The sequence below is a fragment of the Bidens hawaiensis genome, unplaced genomic scaffold (assembly GCF_021521415.1).
Source record: "Bidens hawaiensis isolate Kalapana, Puna unplaced genomic scaffold, B.hawaiensis_p1.1 tig00038140_1, whole genome shotgun sequence".
Classification (NCBI taxonomy): Eukaryota; Viridiplantae; Streptophyta; class Magnoliopsida; order Asterales; family Asteraceae; genus Bidens; species Bidens hawaiensis.
This window is the reverse complement of record NW_027496689.1, coordinates 100,327-122,316: the sequence shown is the minus strand read 5'-3', so window position 1 is coordinate 122,316 and position 21,990 is coordinate 100,327. Positions and strand designations below refer to the sequence as shown.

Below are 21,990 nucleotides of genomic sequence, written 5' to 3'. Positions count from 1 at the left end.
ATTAATTATATATATAAGAGCATTCTCATCCAATCCATCATCTTTAAATCCAAAATTACACTAAAAACACTACATTTTCTCTATCCTTTCTAATTAAATAATATTTTTTATACATCTATCATTATCATTTTCTTTCTTTAACTCACAACCACTTTCAACAAATTATAGGGGGTGAACAGTAGTTTTTCATATATACTAAAAAATCACCGAATTTTCTCTTTCATCTACCCTCAACACCCTAAACCAGTCTCTAAATTATAAAACCTCACTCACCAAATTTAATGGTTTGAATGTGAATGTTCTGAAACAAGACTACCTAAGAGATACATATGTTCTTCTAATGACGGTGTCATCACTTTCATCCATAGCAGTTGATCCCTTAATAATAACCCATTATAAGTAAGCATATTGTGTCGGCCCAATCGTTGGATTTCCGAACAGAAAGTATACAACCATAGTGTAAATCATATAATTGCTTCAAATAAATAATCTAACAATCTGAGTTTTTTTTACAAAATATGCCATCAAACAACAAGTTTATATAATTTCATATTTCAAAATTCACATTTTAACAATCTGAGTTTGTATATATACAATACAACAATTGCATAGTGTAAAAAGCAGCACCCCTTAAACTCACCTCCTTAGCTCTGTTTCAAATGGCACAGACAGACTGCTAGCATCCGAAACCGAATCACCATATGGATGATAAAGATCCCCAACATTTCCAGTACTTTGACTTAAGAAAGTCAAAGATGAGTCACCACCAGCGCTTAAAACTGCCAAATCTATAATGCTTTCGATCTCTCTCACAACCTCTCCCATTTTGGGCCGATCGGCTCCTGACTCTTGGACACAACTCATTGTTAAGTCAACAAACTTGGTCAAACCTCCAAGTGTTTGCAATGAACCAAGAGCCGAGTCAAGAACCGCGTAGAGTCCATTTGGATATCCTGGCCTGTCAATGGCCTCCTGAACCTCTGTCACAATGTATTTACCGTTTTTTATAGGTGATCATGCGGTTAACAGCTCTAACAGTACAATCCCAAAACTATAAACATCACTCTTTTCGGTCAACTGGTGGGTCCTAAAGTATTCAGGATCCATGTAACCCTGCAATTAGATAAGACCCGTTTACTTATTAACGGCTTGATGATTTTAGTTTCCACTAAAAGAGAGGAGCTTTCACTTACCATTGTCCCCTTCACATCAGTGGAAATATACCCCTTTGCTTCATCTCCCAATAATTTGGACAAGCCGAAATCAGCAACCTTTGCGATTAATTGAACATCAAGCAAAATATTATTTGATTTAATGTCCCTGTGTATGATTGGTGGGTTTGCAAGATCATGCAATTATGTCACACCTTTAGCAGAATCAAGAGCTATTTTTAGCCTCTTTATCCAATCTAGCCTCATTCTTGCCTCACCTGCATGAAAAGTGTAGAATGTTATAATTGCTTGCCTTCTCATTATGATAATCAATCACTTAAATACAAAAGAGAATCCCATTCCATTCGGGATTTCTCCTAACAAACTAATATTATCCATAAATACAAAATATAGTTTACAAATATACATAATGCTAATTGACCCCCGCAGTCGAAGCTGGAGGTTCTCGAAGGCTGAGACTGGCACGGAAATCTTCAAATAAGGCTTTCGGAAGACCCTTGTTAAATATATCAGCAATCTGGTACCGGGATGGCACATGAAGTACGCAGGCCAGACCTCGGTGAATTTGTTCATGAATGAAGTGAATTTCAAGCTCTATGTGTTTCGTTCTTTGATGATGGACTGGATTACCCGAAAGATAAATAGAGCTCAAATTGTCACAATAAACTAGCGAGGCCGTCACAAGAGGATGATGTAACTCTAAAAGGAGGTTACGAATCCAGTAAATTTTGGCAACCACATTAGCAAAACCCCGGTATTCTGCTCCAGCACTTGAGCGGGAGATCGTGGATTGACGTTTTGAGGACTATGCAAGTAAGTTGTTGCCGAAATACACACAGTATCCCTACGTTGAGAGACGAGTGTCGGGACAGCTTGCCCAGTCAACATCAGTGTAGGCTCGTAAGGAGCTCGATGAGAGTGGTCCGAGGGTGAGACCGAGATGAGATGGTCCCCAGAAGATAACGGATGATGCGCCGTAAATTGTCCCAATGAGGAAGACGCGGAGAATGCATGTGCATGAAAATATGCTGTACTACGTAAGAAATATTTGGTCTCGTGAACGTTAGATACTTGAGGGTTCATCTAAGCTTCTGTAAAGAGATGATCTTCAAATTCGGGTCCCGTGGCAGGAAGCTTGCCTTTGGTGTCAACCGGAGTAGCCACCGGTTTACAAGAGGTCATTCCGGATGGATTTATGATGTCGAGGGCATAACTTTGCTGAGATAGAAACATAGTATTTCACGTTCTTTTAACCGATATCCCCAAAAAATAGCTTAGTGGACCCAAATCTTTTATTGCAAACTCAGAACTAAGACGTTCCATCAGGCTAATTCGGACTTTTTCCGATGAGGTCGTAAGAATAATGTCATCCACATAAAGTAGAAAGTATGCAGTCTCTGCCCCGTGGTGAAAAATGAAAAGTGAATTGTTACTGCGACTTTGTTTAAATCCAATGGATAGAACAAAGTCGGTGAATCTTTTGTACCTAGCCCAAGGTGCCTGTTTGAGACCGTATAACGACTTTTTAAGTAAGCAAACATGATCAGGGAACATGTTGTCCCGAAACCCCATTGGTTGGTGCATATATACTATCTCGTTGAGGTTCCCGTGTAGGAATGCATTTGTGACCGCCAAGTCTGAGATAGAGCAATCGAAAGGCTGTGCGGATTGTGGCCGGTTTGATAACCGGAGTAAAAGTTTCACCGTAATCGATACCAACCTACTGACTACGACCATCACATACCAACCGCGCTTCATAGCATTCCAATGATCAATCTGATTTGAATTTATGCCTGAATAACCACATACATATGATGACATTCATGTTAGGTTGGTGTGGGACTACTCCCACGTCTTATTTTTAATAAGGCATCGTACTCGTTGGTCGTGGCGTCTCGTCATTCTTTTGGGGACAGGGCGGCTTTGGGTGACTTATGTAAAGGTTCAATGGAGGACGTATGAAGGTTGAAACGATGTTCTGGTTTGGATATTCCATCCATCGCTCGTGTACGCATAGCGCAGCTTGGAAGGGTGGGGGTGGGGGCCGGGGAGAGGTAGGAGGATTTGTTTGAGGCTGTTGATTGGGGACGGTATGGATGGGTGTGGGAGCTAGAGGTTGGGGTGGGGCTGGTGTGGTCTTGTGTCGATGAGAATAGGTTAGAATAGGTGATTTAGGATCAGAGTTAGGTTGTCCGTGAGGTGGTCCATGAGTGTTTGAAGTTGACATTGTAAAGGTGGGATTTGTGTTATTGGACTGGGACAGATTGGTAGTAACTTGTGAGGGAGGCTTGGGGAAGGTGGATTGGACGTGAGTCCAAAGTGTGGGATGAGGTGGATCCGAAAGAAACACATACGGTTCGGGTGTAGGCATCGGGGCTTTGGCGTAGGGGAAGGTATTTTCTTCAAAGATTACATGACGGGATGTAATTACTTGACGGGTTGTGAGATCGAGACATCAGGATCCCCGATGGTTCGGTGGATAAACAAGGAAAACGCAAGCATTAGATCGATGTTGAAGTTTGTGGATGGTGGTGGATGGTTTAAGTGGATAGAAAAAACATCCAAAACTCGAAGATGGGTGTATAGCGGTTGATGTTTGTAAAGGACATTGGTGGGGTTATTAAGGTTATTTGATTTTCTTTGGAGGATATTGAGAAGATAGGTGGTGGTTTCAAGAGCATAGTGCCAGTAGGTGTTAGGGATATTGGCTTGCGCAAGGAGGGTGCGAACCATGTTGTTGATGGTGCGGATTTTGCGTTCCTCTTTACCATTTTGTGAGGATATGTGAGGGCACGATAGTCGAAACATCATGCCATGTTGGGAAAAGAATTGGAGAAAGGGGTTATTGATGTATTCTTTTCCATTGTCACATTGTAATTGTTTAATGCGTTTATCAAATTGTGTATGGATTAAATTTTAAAAGTGTTGAAATATGGAAAAAACTTGGGATTTTCTACTAATAGGAAATGTCCATAGAAAATAACAAAAGTCGTCAATAAACAAAACATAATAACGGTGCCCCCCGGAGCTCAAAATTGGTGAGGTCCAAAGGTCACTGTGAACAATTTCAAAAGGTAAATAAGTATGGTTGCAAGAACTAATAAATGGGAGTTTAGCAGTTTTCCCAAAAACACACAGTTCGCAGACACGTTTATTAGACTTAGAAAAAGAAATAAAATATGACTTCTTGAGCGAGTGTAAAGTACTTGAGCCAGGGTATCCAAGATGTTGATGCCACAGTGTTTGAGGGGCCACCACATTAGCCGAATGGGAGTTGATTTTGGAAAGCATATGTGGCGTCAGGAGATATAAATCACCGGTACTGTTGCATCTGAGGATAGGGGTCCTTGTCATGAGGTCCTTCACAGAAAAACCGAAAGGATCAAATTTAATGGAAACCAAATTATCGGTAGTTAAACGTCTAACAGATAAAAGGTTATGAATTAAATTAGGGGCATAAAGGACGTTGGTTAATTTAAGTGGTGGGAAGGGTGGGGGTAAGGTTTGGTTGCCCTGTCCAAAAACGGGGACTGTAGTCCCGTTTCCAACAATAATATTACGATTAGTTCCATTATTAACGTAAGACGTGAAGTTACCTGGTTGTTTTGTCATGTGGGTGGTGGCACCGCTATCCATAGCCCATGGGGTTTCCGGGGGTTTGAGTGACATGGTATAAAGGGCAATCCCAATATCGGTAGGAACGCAACTTTGTGCATACGCTTGATTAGGTCTTGGTCCAAGAATACCCGGTACTTGACTCCCATTAGGACGAGGTGTAGTGGGGAATGGGCAAGCAGTTTGAGCAGACCATTGACCTGGTGGAGAACCATGTCCCCATGCAGGTTAAAATACCCACTGACCATTCATGTTGGAAAACGATGGTGGGGCTTGGTGTTGCTGCCCACGGCTAGGTGAGCCATGGCCACCGTATCTTCCACGGCCCCTACCTCTGGATCTTCCACGTCCGCGACCGCGTTCAGCATGAGAATTTTCTGCAGGTCGGTTGTCCAACTGATGGTTCGAATTATTGGCTTTGTGGGAGGTGGTTGCATGAAGGGTCGTTCCCGCATTCTGAGAAGCATGAAGAGACATGTTAGCTTTTATGTCGTATTCACGCATCAGTTTGGATCTTGCATCATGGAATGTGGGCATAGGTTGAAGGTTTGACAGAAGCATAACAATTCCTTCATATTGCTCATTGAGATTGGTGATAATTTGTAGGACCATTTTCGCGTCGGTGAGCAGGGCATTGACATTGGCAAGTTGATCACCTAGGACCTTGACCTCTTGACAGTAGGCTGCCACGGTGTCGAAATTGTCGAGTCGGGTGTTATTGAGCATTTGTGTGAGGTAGATGCATCGGGACGATTTGTTGTCCTGGAAGAGAGTTTCGAGGGTTACCCAAGTTTCACGAGCAGTCATGTTTGGTTTAAGGATGGTATTAATGAGGTCTTGAGAGATGGTGCCAAGATCCAATGAAGGACTATGGCATCCAATCGATCCCACAGATCAGCAGCAGCAAGGGCAGCGGCTACCTCTTCATCTTTCTGTTTTTTCGATGAAATAGAGGCAGCGGTTGATGAGGTTTTAGGTAAGAGATGGTCATAAACTTGATAGGCACGGCACTGAATCTTGAATAATTCTGACCAAGAAGTGTATTGGCCCGTCTCGTTATCGAGAGTGATCGGAATAACAGTCTTGATGTTGGAGACGGTGAGTGCGGGTGGTGTTTGGAATCCATTAGGGAAGCGAGGAGAGGAGAGGAGGATCTAAGTACCGCCGGAAAAGAAGATATCAATTGGTGGTTGGCGGCGCTAGGTTTTAGGCTAGTGATACCATGTAGAATGTTATAATTGCTTGCCTTCTCATTATGATAATCAATATCACTTAAATACAAAAGGGAATACAAAATATAGTTTACAAATATACATAATGCTAATAAAAAGTTTTAATAATTTAAAAACTAAACTGAAATATGATAGTTTACAGCAAGAAAAATGAATTTTTAAAGTTATTTGATGTTTCCATATGTAAGTAACGGAAACACGTTTTCCGTTCTATACTCATCTTATATTAGAGGTGAGCGTGTAAAAGAATCTAGCGTTAAAGAATAATCATGAACACATGTCTCGTTCATTCAGTTATGTTTGTTCGTTTATTTTCTTGAAACGTTAATTAATACTATTTACGAAGTAGCATAAACGAGCACGAGCATGTTCATTTTCTTAACGAACGAAATGCGTACAATAAAACGCCATTTGTTTGATTGATTGGTCATGTTCGATCGTTTGTTTGGTTACAGTTAAATGAACGAACACGAACATGTTTTGTGTGTGTTCCTTCGGTCCCTTTACAAACCAAATTACAGGTTGAATTATAGATGGGCTGAGCGGGTTGGGTAAATGGTCAAAATAGGTAATTTTAAAACAAGAAATGCCATTTATGTTGCATACCGTTTCTATGATTAATTACTTAGTGTTTAATATATGATTGCAAAAATTATATCAGCTTTATTAGTTATCTACTTATCTTTTTTAATAAAAAATGATTCAAGAGATTATTAGACTTAAAATACACTTTGGACAACTTGCTAAAAAACTTGACATTTTCTTTTTAGCTAAATATGTTTATCATTATTGTTTGACTTGTTACAGAAAAAGTCACAACTGGACTGGCCCGTTCTGAAGTAAATACTTTGACATTTTATTTTTAGCTAGATAAAAATGCTTGGCAACAAGTACATTTACCTGTAAGATTATCTTTTAAAGTACCATTTGAAATGAACTCATAAACCAGCATTTGTTCCCCTTGCTCATAACAAAAACCCACGAGCGCTACAACGTTTTTATGATGAATACGCGAAAGAAGCTCAATTTCAGTTTTAAATTCTTTAGCACCCTGCAATGACCCTTGTTTAGCTCTTTTAATTGCAATTACATGGCCAGTGTCAAGAGTCCCTTTGTACACCTGGCAGTTAACATCTTAACCGATTTAGAAATTTGTTCGTGAGCAAATAATAAAATAGCAAGGTTATGAAATTAATATACATTTCCATAGCCCCCCGATCCAATTACGTTATCTTCTGAGAAGTTGTTGGTGCATCTTCTTAGTTTTTCGAACGAACAGCATCTTGCGCCTTTTAGTTGAGGTACATTGCCCGCTTCATTTCCATTGTCCACCCCCCATGTTCCTGAATTATTACATGATGTGCAGATGTAAGCGCATGAGATCGTTGTGAAGACAATAATGTCCTATATGTTGGAAAATTGGGTGGGTTCACCAACAGGTCAAAACAGACTGCTTCAAGAATGCCGCAAAATGGGTCACACATATTTGTTCGAGCGACAAGCACACTTTTTTTTACCACTTTTTCTTGTTCTTGATGTGGTATATAAGACTACTCGAGATCGGCTCGCTAAAAACTCGAATCAAGCCGAGCCAAAAAATAAGTTTCTTTAATAAACAAGCCTAAACATGAGTTTCAATTACTAAGCTCGAGTTTTAGTCTCCCGGAGCTCAGGCTCGAGTCTGCTCGGTACATTTACACCCCAACATATTATCAACTTAATTAATTGTCTTACCAAAAGGAGTATTTTGTTTTGCTTTTGTTGCTTGTCTTTTCTGATAGATCCCATAGCTTATGGCCGAAGCTAGTAGCAACAGGACCACAAAACCACCAACAACACCCCCAATAATATCGCCATGACTCGATGACTTGTTTTCTATGGATACTCAAAAGTCAGAATGTTAAACTTCAAATATACTTTTTGGCGTATTTAAACTGAAAATACCAGGAAAACAGCAATAGTTTTCATCAATAAAGAACAATGGCCCATAAAATGGGAGAGGAAATAGTTGGCGGTTGATAATCGTCCCTATCGAAGCCACTGATGATCGGTTAAAATAATCTTGACTAGAGGGGAAAATATGCAATCAATATTGAAGGTAGTTAAACTCATCAAGAGTTGCATTAGAAAGAGCAATTGAGTCAACTGGAAGTTGTCTCGAATTAAAGGCTGACATTAAAGTATCATGCAAAGTTGTATAGTAGGTTGCATTATCCAAGTTTGAGAAAGAATGTGAGAAAAAATATATGGTTCCTGTGTATGGATTTGTGCAATTACAATTGGGACTAAGTATTTTAAATGAACCACATTTTAGAGGTGGACACCTATTTGTTGGTAAATTGTTTGGTATATTCGGCATTCGGGTTGTACAATATCTTCCTATTGATCCACCTTCACAAATCGGATTGGTGTCAATGCTGCAAAGTTGTACAAAAAAATCTTTTAGTAAGGTTGTGAAATACGTTTCACGTTTTCCATTTCTAGCTAGGTTTTATTTAAGCTCTTACTTTAAGCTCAAATTATATCCGGAACTTTGTACGAAGTTACTAATTGAATTGTTTTTGAGATCCACGATCAAGTCACTGCTATAGCTGTTACCAATATCAAGGGTTCCATTAAGCTTGTTGTTGCTTAGCACCCTATCAAATTATAACCAAAAACAGAATAAAAGATTATTCTGACACTAGTGTCACATTTCACAACTAGTATTGTAGACATCACATTTCACAACTAGTATTGTAGACATTTATACATGATTCTACAAACACAACATATGCCATGTTTTATTGTTTTAAATGTTTGAAATACACCCTAACGTGGCCTCAAATATTTACAATGTCTGTGTGTTTATATATAGGATTTTTCATATCAGCACCCAGGATTATATTCAGAACTGAGAGAATCGCTTAATGTATTCATACCTCGTGCTTTAAATGTGGTAGATAAGACAGTTATGAAACTTCTCATATTTCTATGTCCCATTATCTCTAAATTATATTATATGAATCAATGCATAATGTACAATTGTATTATGTCATTCTCGTGGTTCTCAACGTTGTACGAGTTCCAAAAGCATCCTAAAAGTAACAACACACACACGCACGTATGTGTGTGTGTGTAGGGAGAGAATCAAGAAAAAACCCATCCTTAGAGAGAAAACTTAAAAACTCCTAAAAACTTACTTTTAATAAAAAATAAAAAACATATTTTCAAATTTTTGTTTCTTCCATTCATCTTATGTTTAGTTACTCTTCGCCGGGAAAAAATAAAAAAATTAAAAAAAACGTTGTAATGCACACACGTATTACAGTGTGATACTGTTATATTTCACATATGTAATATTGTGTATTTATATGTTCAATATTGTTTAATTGCATATATTCAGTATTTGTGTATTTATATGTGATGCAGTGTTGTATTATATGCAAAAAAAAATATTAAAGAAAATAAAAGACGATGCAGTGCACATATGAATTAGTGTTGTAGTACACATACGTACTAATGTGTATTCGATCTATACATTAGTCTTATGTTGCGTATATACAAGAATATATACAATGGTGTGTATCAGATATGTGTAATAATGTTGTATTCTATTTAATACAACACTCTTGCATATATATAATACACACTATTGCGCATATGCAGAACACGGACGAGGGTTTTATTTTTTTGACAATATCAACATATAAGAATAATGGAAAACAAATAAACTAAAAAAAATAAAAAAGTTAAAAATAATTCTTTTAGAGTTTTTAAGTTTTCTCTTTTATACTAATTTTCATTCGATCCCACCTGAAGAAACACGAAATCCCCCTTCAGTCTATTTGCTTAGTTTAAGGGTGATGATTAAGTACATCCCACGATGGGTTAAATATTCTTCGGCGCAAATGAGCAGTTCACCTACAAAACAAAACACCGTGAGCTCGTTACGAGGGAATGTGGGCAGTCCTCTCGTAACCACCCTCCGGCGTGAGAATCAGTATTGATAGTTATAATTCAATACTTTTCTAGATAGTTATGATAAATAAAATTCTGGATCCTTTACCATTTGGAGGTAGTTTGGTATTTATAGCCGTTAGAGAGGAAAGAGAGGGTATGGCCACCTACCCTGTTAGGCAATCCAACAATCAGGTTCTTTAGACGTGCGTTAAGGATAGTTGGTGGACATCATGGTTGTCTGATGTTGACATGTCATACTATGTAGTACTATTGACTATGTGTTGTCCATTCCTCATTGGTTGGGCGTTCTTTATGATGAATATGCCTCATTTTCGCACCATGCTCATGGAGATCTTTGGCGCTCCCATTCTCGAGGTGTCAGAGAATGTTTGGGCCTGGAGATATAACATCTAGCACCATGACCTTTGCATGGCGCATGACCCAATCGCCAGCGGAGTTACGTTATGTTTATGGGTAGGTTTAGTACCCTACCTTGACAAGTCCCCCAGTCCATTGCTGCCTTCAAATGAGGGGAGTTATGGACTGAGTTGATGTTGTTGGGTGTTCTTTGAAGGTTTCCCCCGGTATATTCCACTGTGGGAGCTAATATTTCGTAAAGTAGATCCGTAGGCGGAGCCTTTTACGGTGAGAGTTTATTGTGAACATTCCTTATGAGGAGCCTTTTATGGCGGGAGGTAATTGTGAACCTTCCTTAGGCGAAGCTTTTTATGCGGCAGGTTATTGTGAACTTTCCTTAGGCGGAGCCTTTTATGGAGGGAGGTGATTGTGAACCTTCCTTAGCGCATCCTTTTATGGCGGGAGGTTATTATAAACCTTCTTTATGCGGAGCCTTTTGTCAATCATAATTGTATTGATGATTTTTAACAAGTGATGTGGTAATATTTGAAATTACACGTGTTCTTGGCGGAGAGAAATGAATTTAATAAATATCATGATAAGGGCGTGGGAGATGTGACATGTTTGACGATGGTTACATCTTGCAAGTAGTTTTTTCGTCTATGTCAGACGCGTGGGCGAGAATCCCGGTGACGCGCCCAGCTGTAACACATTTTTCTTCATTGCTTTTCACGTGCCTCACTCCTATTGGATTACCTGTCTTTTCTGCCTCGATTTTACTCCCCGGCATTAATTGCAATGGGTATAAAAGGAGGTGTTGTGTTTTAATTCTTCTCCTATTCATCTTCATTTCAATTTTCTCTCTTTTCATCTCATACTCTCCTTTTCTCTGACGAATCTTTAGGCTTTTTCATGGTTTTCTCCCTATATGACTTGTTCTTCTCAGCCGAATAAGGAGAAAGGTTCTAAGCAGCCTCATACAATGGAGTTTGTTGGGTGTTGGATTTCGCGCTCTGAATTTGACGAGGTGGTCAAGAATTTTGCATTGACCCCATTTTAGAACCGGAATTGCCGAGGAAAAACGGTTATGCAAGCTCCTGCCAGCAAGATTGTCGTGTACAAGGAGTTTGTTATTCTTGGCAACTTCCGATTGCCCATCACATGTTTCCAGTTGGAGGTTTTGAATGTGTTTGGGTTGCATCTGATGCAGCTACATCCTAAGAATGGAGCGCCTTCCCCATTTCGAGTTTACTTGTAACTGCATAGATATAACCTCTTCGGCTGACAAGTTGGTGGCTTTCTACAAGTGGTGCAACTCTTAAGGCTGTTATAGTTTGTGTACCCATTCTAGCGCCAAAGCCATCGCTCTTGGCATGCCCATGATCCTACATGAGTGGAAGAGTCTCTTCTTCTACGTTACCGAGCGCAAGGCTGGTATAATTTGTTTACCCATCCTCATGAAATGCACTTTGTTGAAGGTAAAGAGCTTCCACAACCTAAACCAGTTCCGTATACTGGTGCGGACTGGGATAATGTTTTGAAGGACAGCCTTTCTCCACTCCGTTCGTATCCGGAGCGTGCGTTGCTGTTGTTTTGAATGAGTCGCATCTGGGGCAAGACCATGATGGTGCTTTACATCTAAAATGGCTGTCAAGGTGATAACCTTTGTTATTTTTGTTGATTTTGTTATAACAGTTATTACTATTTTTCAGAGGTGGGTGATCCGTTTCTGTTGTTACAACCTTCGCCTGATGGTGTGAAGATCCTTTACCGGCGGGAGCTGGGTCCCTGGAAGGAGACGAATCTAACTAGGACGGCTCATAACTTTGTTTTTCCCCTTCCAATGAACCAAACACTGCCACCTCGGCCGCCACCACCTCCCAGCTTTGTGAAAGGGTAAGCTATTTTGACCCCATATCACTATTACTTGAACCATATAACATACTGATGCATGTATTTGTATTTTACAGGTAAAAGATCTCATATTGTGCGCGTTCCTAAATGCGGAGGGAAGGAGTTACAAGGTGATTGCAGAAGATGGTTGCCTTCTCAAAGGGCGCTAATAAAAGGCCCCTTGTAGAGGATGATGACGATGACATTGCCATCTCTTATGTGCCATTTAGCCCTCCTCTCGTGTCGTCCGCAAAGGTTCTGGATAAGTTTGGGAGTGTCGTGGACACAAATTCACTCCCAACCGCTAGCAGCCAGGTTACTAAAGGCATTATGTTGTCTTCAGTCTTTCAGCCTGTAACTATTGTGCATACTCTGGTGTCCCATGATTCCTCAGTTGGTTCCGCTGTGAATGCCGGAGCATTCATTGTCCCACCAAGCGGGGTTCACAGTGGTGGACGATGACAAGGAAGAGGAGGAAGTTCCTCTTTTCAAGAAACCCCGTCTTGACAAGTTCGTGAAGCTAAGTGGTCTGGTTAAGTCTCCATGTATTTAAGCTAGGTCCACTTCTTGCTTATTTCCCATTTCACTTGGTCTTACTCTTGTTTGCTTTTTATGGAGGCGCAGAAGGCGCTCCCGGAGAAGAAGGGAAAATGAAAGTTGTTGCGCCAAACGGTGTATCTTTGACGGCTAGCGGCGTGGTGGTTTGTTTGCCTATGAGGACGAGTGTGGGAGACTCATCTGAAGCCTTGCACATTGTTCAATCGATGACTTTGCCGATGACAACGGGTATGGTTGGCCCGTCTGTGGCCGAAAACATTGTGACGTCAGTGCCTATGACGGCGGAGTTGTTTGTTCCGCATGAGGTCGAAACTTCGGCGTCAATTTTTCAACCCGTGACGGCGACCGTATACAAGTCGCCTGAGTTTCCATCTAGGAAGTCAGTGAAGTCAGTGAGTGGTACATATGGTCCTATATCATTTACTGACTTTCTGAAGTCTATGGAGGTTTCACCGCCCAAGGACCTTGTCCTGGACGGTGATGAGGACGTTCAGTCGCCCCCTTTTCAAATTGGGGCGGTTGTGAGTGGTAAATCTTTTGATCTTCGTGACAGCAATGGAGGCGGTGCTGGCGGTGTGGTGGAGGATGTAAATGTAATCCCTCGTGATTCCATAGAAGCTGATCAAGCTTATCAGCCCAAGTGGAACATCACTTACGATTCCAATTTTGAAGATCCGGCTGTGTATGATTCATGAACAAGAAAACGTCAACCTGCGCAAGCAGGTTGAAGAATTGGCAGTCAGGAAGGTGGATGCCGGCAAGCTGGCAGACGCGATTACTACTCGTGAGTAGACCACTGAGTCATTAACTGCTCAGTGTGTTGTCGCCACCAGTGACCGCGATTAGCTGCTAAAGCAAGTCGATCGCAAGGTATATCCTCTTTTTTTTTCTTTTTTTTTTTTTCACTTTCAATATATCTATTCTTTGTATTGTTTCTTATGTATGTTTTTTTATAGTTTGCCCAACGCATCATAACAGATGATGCAATAACCTAGAGCGTTGGGCAGATTGTGACGGCTGCGCAGCAGCTGGGGCACAAGGCGGGATTCCAGGAGGCTATGACACATGTACGAGATCAACTTCCCCTGGAACTCTACACGCTCCATTGCGTTGATGTGGAGGCGAAGTATCAAGCTGTCGAGGCAAAATACGATGCCATTTCGTTTCCCATCTTGTCTGTCATCGCTCAGTAAACCAAGGAGGAAGATGGAGTGCAGAAGCTGAAGGAGTTGCTGGAGCCATCCAAGGGGGGTCCTTCTTCTGTGGCAGGTGATGGTGCTGCTTCGCATCGCAATCCAACAGAGGAGGAAGCGGAAGACATAATTGATTATGATGTTTCTCCTCGTTTAGATTAGTTTTGTATAAGTAGATTAGGATTAGTTTTGTATAGAAACCTTGTACTTGTTAGGCGGGTGTTGGTATCCGCCTTTTGGAAATATTTCCTTATGTTAATGAAAAACTTTTTGTTTAAAAAATTTCTCATATTCTTTGTTGTATTTGAATGTTATGCTTTTGCCAAACAAAAATCGTCAATCGCGGACACTGATTAACAACACATGGCCCTTGGCCCGCTTTTACATAGTAATGAAATCGATTTACATATAATACCTTCACAGCTGTGCCACGTTCCATGTTCTTGGACCCGGTGAGCAATCGAGTTGAATCCGCGCATATGCGCCTTTGCCTAGGACCTTTTCTATTTGATAAGGCCCTTACCAAGTTGATGACAACTTTCCTGGCGCATGCACCATTGATGCCTCGTTGTTGTGAAGCACATAATCTCCTGCATTGAACTTGTTGGAACTCGTATCAATAACAATTACAACTAACAGATCTCAGATCTGTATCTATACTATTAATACGTTTTCGGATCTAGCTCATGATTAACATCGATTCAGTGTTATAAATATGTGTATATATTATCAATAGATTAGTAGTATTGTATGTATAATATTAAGGTGAAGCTTGAGAGAGATCTGGACAACACTTTGTTATTTAGCTCCCAAAAACTTTTCTTAAATTGTGAACAGAAGTTCACTATATATAAAAGGTGATCTGGTTCGCTAACATCCCCTAGCGAACCAGCCTCTTCTTTGTTACGTACATTAATATAGCAAAACACCCCCTGATTTGTTAACATCCCCTAACGAATCAGGAGGGAATACATTTAATGTCTAGTTCGCTAACATCCCCTAGCGAACTAGACTATAACTTAACGAACTAGCTATTAAATAAACTAATTATTACATTAATTAATAAACAAACGTTAACGATAATACAAAGACTCTAGACGCAAAACCGTGCACTAACAGACACCCCCTCGTCTTGAGCTCTTTGTCTTTAACTTATTTGAAGCGCTTTGTCTGCCAGTCTCTGCAACTATGAATTCCATGTTCATGACACACACGAACGACTCGTTGGAATTGCACAGCCAGGTCGTAATCTTCTCGGCGCTCGATCAAAATCTGCTTCCTGTATAGCACATCATTGCCTGTCTCTGATAAATTAACCAACCACATCTGGTCGATTATCTTAATGAGTTCAGTCTTCAGTCCACTTCCAAGAACAATGACGGCCTCGCCAGTACGATTGTCATAGTACCAGCGGTTGAAAGAGAGATGCATATGTTGAGGCATCGTCTTCACATGAACCTTTTTCATCGTCTTTGGCGGCTTCACTTTCAAGACAAGTTTCTTCCAGCCGGTCCTTGGATCAATCTCGTTAATGCGCTTACGTCTTGGGACCTGGGGCTTGAAGAATTTGAAGCCATGATTGACCTCGAACAGTAAGTGTTGGTGAAACCACTCAGCTGTTCGGTAACCCCCACGATTGATAAATGGACGTCTCGCGAGGGTACGAATATCCCACCGCGGTAATATCAGAACGTCCATTATCTTCTCGTAATACTGGACACCCTTTTCCCACTTGACTATACATACTTTAAGGTCAGAATCATAGAGCCAGGAGACAATATCACCATGTACCTTAGAAACGGACTTGAAGGTGGTCACTTGATTTACTTTAACCCAAGCTGCTGTTGTGTCTTTGCGTTCTTGGTCAACAATGCGATGTGCCTTAATAATCTTACCCACAGCTTTAAACCTGAACCAACTCTTAATCTCAACAACAGTCGGATCATAAGGCTTAGCAGTATAAAAACCTTTTCCTTTGGACTTCACTTCAAGACAATCCTCAACTTCTTTAATTACTTCTTCATGAAATACCGGAGCACCTTGATCAACGTTTGCGTGTTGATACAAGTCTGGGTACTCTTCAGCAGTCACATCCTCCATCTCTACATCCTCGTTCTCATAAATAAAATCCGTATTCATCTGAATTGACGGATCAAATTCCAAACCCTCCTCATTCTCTACCTCAACATTGGGCTCAGCTTCTAAAGCATTTAGCTGATCGTCATTCAGCCCAAGCAGAATCAAAATCTGCTCCCGTGTCAAGGATCTAACCACAAACTCACAAACCTCTATCTCATCTCTGTTTACCACACTACGAACCACCCCTTATCCATCAACAAATATCATTGTGTTAGCTGCAATCATTTCAATTGGCTTGGCAGCTGTTGGATCTTGATAAATAATAATCTGTTGGCTCGAGTCTTCACCCCCACTAGTACCAGCACCAGTAGATGAACCGTGAGCTTGTTTCGGCTCACCCCCAGCACCCGACTCGTCAGGATCCTCATCATTGTTCTTGATTCGCTTCAGGGCATCATCTTTACACATCAGTTGTAGGATAATTTCCTCCTGTTCTTGTAAATCTCACGGAGGGCTTTAGTTTCCTTTTGACAGAAAGAAATGTACCCCATCATCCGTCGTTGATTCTCCATAATCTTTTCCTGGTTCTGACGGTCAGCTGCCATTTGATTTTCATAGAGGTGGAGAAGATTCAACAACATTTCAGTTTGACAACCTGGTGGCAAGTTGTATACGGACGAGTGAACAGGTTGAACAGGTCCTTGAGGCCGAGTAATTCTCATAAATGAGACATCACTAGGTAGAGGTGGAGGAGGAGGTCTCATTGATGTAGTAGGAGATACTGTAGACAATGCAGCAGGAGGTCTCGGTATCTCGGTTAACGCCATTTGAGGAATAAGACCGAGCCTCTCGTGTGACACCAACGTCGTCGTCAACGTAAGCATCGGAGTGCAAGTAGTGGGCGGAACCGCCGAGCTTTGAGGCGTTGTATGACGTGGTGGTGGGGTTCAATGATTACCCCAGCCCCAGCAGACACACGGGGCTTCTTTGATGGTTCATCAGTAGCTACAACTTTACCCTTTCTTTTTCTTTCCAGCTGAGCTTTCATGGTGGCAGCTAGAGCAGCATCGACTGCATCTTGTTGTTCTTTAAGAGCTCGTTCACCAGCTCCACCATCACCATCATTCCCATCACTATCACCATCATCATCTCCACCATCATTGTTCCCACCTTCTCCCCCTTCACGCTCAGAATCCGAATCATTGTGGATCCAGCGCTCATTAGGAGGACATACATAATTCGGATTGATTATATGACCAATCATCCATTTATCTTGTGGTTTCTCCTTTCTATAAATTAACATACGATGAACGGTATCAGCAGTTATGTGTTCTTAATGAAGTACATCATTCACTCTTGTATGATCGATATCCAAATTCGGAATCAATTCTTGAATAATAAGCTGTAGGAAATGAGGGTACATCAAGAATTTCTTCGACTGAAGAGTTTGCTGAACCTATTCCTTCAAATGATCAAATACTAAATCTGAATAATTAAACGGCTTGTTCAGAATCAAGGAAATAAAGGCCGACTGCAAACTCGGTCTACACTCATCAAAAAACCACCCCTTCGGCCACTCATACAATGAAGTAAAACGTGTAGCAGATACTTGTACGGTGCACACACCCCATTCTTATTCAACATGGACTTAAGAATATTTCCATTATAGTGCAAACGGGTGAATAGTCCTCTAACTAATGACCTGTCAAATTCACTTGGGTAATCGTCATTATCATCGAATTGAAGTACTCGGCGAATCACTGCAACATCAATTGTAATTGGAGTTTGATTGATTGTAACCCTGATGATCTGATTTTCTTCAACATATGCAGCCGTGTTCCAAAATTGTCTGATAATACTTAGATACACCTTTTGTTCTAGCAGTGATAGCATAGTGTATCATTGATCGTCGTAAGAAAGTCAACAAATCTCCAAATGTTTCCAAATCAGGTACATCTTGATCAACATAAGCACAAATGTTGTGCTTTTTATCAAACGGCAATAAGATCACTTCAGCTTGTTGATCTTGTTGATCCTGTGGAGGTTGTTCTGGTGGTGGTTGATTTTGTTGTTCTTGATCAGCCATGTTTTACTGCATAAAGAAAATCGAATATGAGAAGAGATAACAAAATATATCAACATATCTATAGATGGTGTATATACGTAATCAAAGTATATGTATAATTAATATATTTACACGTATTAGACGTTTTAAATTCTTTAATTAAATTAATTGAATATTGAAATTAAGTTAATTAATAAATGTCATTCGTTGGGAATCACACTGATTCGTTACAATAAGATAACGAATCAGGCGATTCGCTATCAAGTAAATACTTTAACGAAGTGAACATAGCGAATTATTATTTAATTTTGACGAACTAAACTCTAGTTCATTATATTTTAAGTGAATCCATATCTGATTCGTGTAACATCTTATTCTCTTAGCTAGTTCGTATATGATCTTAACGAATTGGACACGAAACAGTCCCAATTCGCTAAGATTAACGAATGGTCATGATAATTAAGACTTGTTCTTTGACCACCTTGGTCAAAGTCAAAATTAAGATGAACAACAATAGTAAACATTATAATCACAGATACAATTAGGCCATAACTATCGTCGAATCATCAAAATAATGATCTCATTGAACTCGGAATTCTACTCGTAAACTAAGATGGATGAGATTGAGACTCAGCATCACGAGATACTTAGGTTAAACAAACAGACCATAAACACCAAAAAAACCAGATACATAATTAACCCAGCAAACAACAATCAAATGATGATTAAAGTCCACCAAGGGTATTGGAATGACATTCCGATCACAATGATATCTAAATTAACAAGTTTGTCAATACAAATTAAACATAAATGGGGTTTATAAGCTCGGAAACCCTTAAACCCATAAAAGTACATAATTTAACTATCAAAACTTAACCATTTTTGACGAAAATTAGATCGCCATAAACATCTTTAACTTAGGAATCCAAAGATATCTTAGAAATGTCAAAATGTGAAGGTTGAAATTTCAGAGAAAAATTTGAATAAGATTACTTTAAGGTGAAGGAAGAAGGTGAACAGTGGAGAACTGTTCGTTTTTCTTGTCTTTTATAACCTTGCACGCAACTCGAGGTACAGCTGGCACGAAGTAGGCAATTCGTTTGAATTAACGTTAGCGAATTAGCCCATTCGATAATTAATTCGTTAACTTAGGTTAACGAATCACTTCCTGATTCGTTACATTAAATTAGCGAATCAAGATATGATTTGTAGCGTAATTCCTTAAATATGCATAACGAAGGGATGATTCGTTACAGAGTGCGGAAGCGAATTAGATGAGCGAAACAAAAGTTAGTTCGCTAAAGAATCACCTAGTTCGTTATCCATAAATAACGAATCAGATTATAATTAAAAAATCTTTTATTTAATTTTAAATTAAATAATTAAATGAGTTAAATAATTAAATAAAATAAATAAATTAGGTTATCGAGAATCTTTTTATCCCGACAACCAAATACCTTAAAAACGTTTCAGTTTTACGAAACATAACTTAAAATATTTTGAAAAGAAAAAGAGAAAAACTTTTTGGAATTTTGTAAAAAATAAAGAATAAAGAATGTATTTACAAAAGAATATCTGAATCATAAAAATAGACAATATTTTTGTGTTTTTCAATGATTTATCAAACAAAATATATTTTTGTATTTTTGTCGAGTTTGAGCAGAGAATCATATTGACCAAATTGCCCTTCCATCACAGTTTTATATTTCAGCGATATTATGACTGGCATTAAGTCTGTCATTGGTATTGTTATCCACATAAATCTAATAACACACATTCAAGTATTTTTGTGATATGATTAATTTGTTCAATTAAATGACAGAATATCAGAAACTATCAGCCTCTAATCTCGGTTCAAGCTTAATTTGATTTTTTGCCAAATCACCCCAACTTGACTTAAACCATTATATTGTTGATCAAAATTTTTTATACCAATTTTGAAATTTTGAGCAATGCATCAAGTTTCCTTTACTGTGAGTGAGTATGCACGAGTCCATCTGTCGGCTTACATACATTGTATCCCCTGGGATCCGTTTCTTATTGGTATTAAGACGCACGCAAGGGAGGAACAATTGTATGACTAGCAGCGGATTTTGATCAAGTCAGTAATTTAAATTGTACGAAGTACAGCGGTGATCAAGTTTAATAACTTTGGGTTTTCTTCTTGAAAGCGAGTGAAATATTCATGCTTATGAATACCCAGATGATTAAGCCGCATAAAGACTCACAGTGTCAAGAATCCTAACGCTTGTTATTTGCTTTATTTTATTTTTGGGTGATCAACAAATATAAGGCTTCAGTATGACTGGTTATTATATTTCTGCCATCCTCACCGAGACTTTTGCTAGAGACTAACACCTCTTTCAATTTGGCGTTTCTATATGTTTATATCACATACTTTACTCTACTGGGTTGTTTTAAGACCTACCAATGCACCAATGCAATTAAGTACACAGTCTTTTAAGCTTTGCTGGATTTGGGGTCAAGATAATCAATGTACTATCATATTCTCTTTTTGCTTCAAAAAACTCAAAATTTTGAGGAGCATAAAATAAAGAAAAGATAAATTTAATCGCCTCAGTTAACTTATGTTTATAAATAAATGGCTAACCATCAATTCACAAGTGAATAATAGTACCAAGACATGCAAGCATGCTTCACAAACTTAAATAACCGACATAATTTTCAGCGAGAAACAAATCTAAAAACGCCTGCAAAAATCTTTTTGGTTTTTCTCTATACAAACTTTAAAAAAACACAATATTTTTGTCTTTTTCGATTTTCTTATAAACAAAATAAACTTCACAATCTTTTTCGATTTTCGGATTTTTCTGTACAAAACATAAATCACATTCTTTTTGGTTTTTCAAAATTTTAAAATGTTTTTGGTTTTTCTAAATATTTAAAATAAAAACATTAAAGAACATAAATCACAATATTTTTGAATTTTGAAAATTTTTTTTAATGTTTTTGGATTTTATCTATACAAACAAAAAACACACTCTTTTTGTATTTTCTAGATTTTCCCTCCCTAAAACTAAAAGAAATTATAAAAGAAAAATATGACGGAAAATAAAGATAGTCATCCTTGTTTAAGGATATCAGCGAGGGTCTTCAATCCGTTTAAATCAAGCAAAAATTTAAAACGCGTTTTGTCAAAAGCTTTAGTAAACAGATCGGATTTCTGAAAGTCAGTATGTACTTTCTCAAGGTCAATCAACTTCTTCTCAAAGCAATCCCGTATAAAGTGATATCGAATTTCGATATGTTTTGTTTTCGAATGTTGTACGGGATTCTTTGTGATAGAAATTGCAGCAGAATTATCAATCAAAATAGGAGTAGTAAGAAACTTCAAACCGTAGTCGCGAAGATGTTGTTGTATCCACAAAACCTGGGAACAGCAACTCGAGGCTGCAACATACTCAGCTTCGGCGGTTGAAGTGGAGACCGTTGTCTGCTTCTTACACTTCCAGGAAACAAGCCGGTTTCCTAAAGATTGACATCCCGCTGTAGTAGACTTGAAATTGATCTTGCATCCACTAAAATCTGAGTCTGAGTAGGCAGTAAGATCGAAAGTATCATCCTTGGGGCACCACAACCCGATGTCTGGATTTCCCCTCAAATACTGAAGAATTCTCTTGACTGCAGCTAGGTGAGTCACTCGTGGACTTGCTTGATACCTAGCACAAAGACAAACAGCAAACATAATATCAGGGCGGGAAGCCGTTAAATACATTAAAGAACCGATCATGGCACGATAGAGGGTAGGATTAACGGAATCCTCCAATTCATCTGTGATAAATTGTGCCCTACTGGAAGAGGAGTAGAAGGGATTTTTCCAGCAGAAATCTTGAATCGGCTCAAGAAGTCGTTCACGTACTTAG

At 39.2% G+C, this 21,990-nt stretch overlaps 1 pseudogene across 1 annotated transcript; it reads right to left on the bottom strand.

Annotated features, from left to right (window-relative positions):
- Positions 1–558: 558 nt before the first annotated feature.
- Positions 559–8,666, bottom strand: LOC143590068 (leucine-rich repeat receptor protein kinase HPCA1-like; annotated as a pseudogene). The gene is made up of 7 exons (XR_013145400.1): positions 8,527–8,666; positions 7,955–8,436; positions 7,754–7,903; positions 7,220–7,362; positions 6,920–7,139; positions 1,194–1,429; positions 559–1,113 (listed from the first exon to the last, which is right to left on the bottom strand). The product of XR_013145400.1 is annotated as a leucine-rich repeat receptor protein kinase HPCA1-like (transcript).
- Between the last annotated feature and the right edge of the window lie 13,324 nt (positions 8,667–21,990).